Raw genomic sequence first — 774 nt, 5'->3', positions numbered from 1 at the left:
GTGACCGGCAACGGATCGCAACCCTCAGTGTCGCGCCCGTACCGTACCGGACCGGGACCGGCAACGGGATCGCAACCCTCGGTGTTGCACCCGCACCTTGCACAGCCAGTGAGCGGCCGGTCTGTATGTGGGATCCGAACCCTCAGCAGGAGCGCCACCGTGCTCCCAAGCGGCGCACTGTAGCAGTGCGCCACCGGGCCGGCCCAATTTTTCTTATTATTTTTGTTTGTTTGTTTTTCGATGGCTGGCTGGCATGGAGATCCGAACCCTTGACCATGGTGTTACCAGCACCAGCTCTAACAAGTGAGCTAACCGGCCAGCTATCTTGTTATTTTTAGATGGTACCATTTCAACTCTTCCATTACTTTCTCAGTTGTGTTTCCTGCAGAGCAGCAATTCCTAACCTTTTCTTTCAAGACACAGGATGGATGATTTCTATGTGCAGTTAACATTCTCAGGTTTTGATGAAACTCCAAACTTTTGGGAGGAGGAAAGCAGTGCAGTGATTTGTTAATAGCAACAGCTAATGGATACAGCAGCTATGTTCTTTCTGGACTTCTTTAAATAAAGATCAATGATTGGTTATATTCTAAAGTTATCCCTCTGTCTCCCACTAAAGAAGTAAAAGCGAATGAAGTTATTAGTTATTATATCATAGGTGAGGAAAGTTATCATAATAATATCTGCAAATAATCTGCTGTAATTTTATTTATTTATTTAGGCAGCTGGCCAGTATCTTCTGTAAATTTTTTTTTTTTTTTTTTTTTTTTTTTT

At 43.7% G+C, this 774-nt stretch overlaps 1 protein-coding gene across 1 annotated transcript in view; it reads left to right on the top strand.

The window, feature by feature from the left end:
* USP43 (ubiquitin specific peptidase 43) overlaps positions 1-774 on the top strand; it is a 79,439-nt gene that overhangs the window by 11,995 nt on the left and 66,670 nt on the right. The window lies entirely within an intron of this gene.

Source organism: Galeopterus variegatus, unplaced genomic scaffold, assembly GCF_000696425.1.
Source record: "Galeopterus variegatus unplaced genomic scaffold, G_variegatus-3.0.2 Scaffold6338, whole genome shotgun sequence".
Lineage (NCBI taxonomy): Eukaryota > Metazoa > Chordata > Mammalia > Dermoptera > Cynocephalidae > Galeopterus > Galeopterus variegatus.
This window is presented reverse-complemented; position numbering and strand designations above follow the sequence as displayed.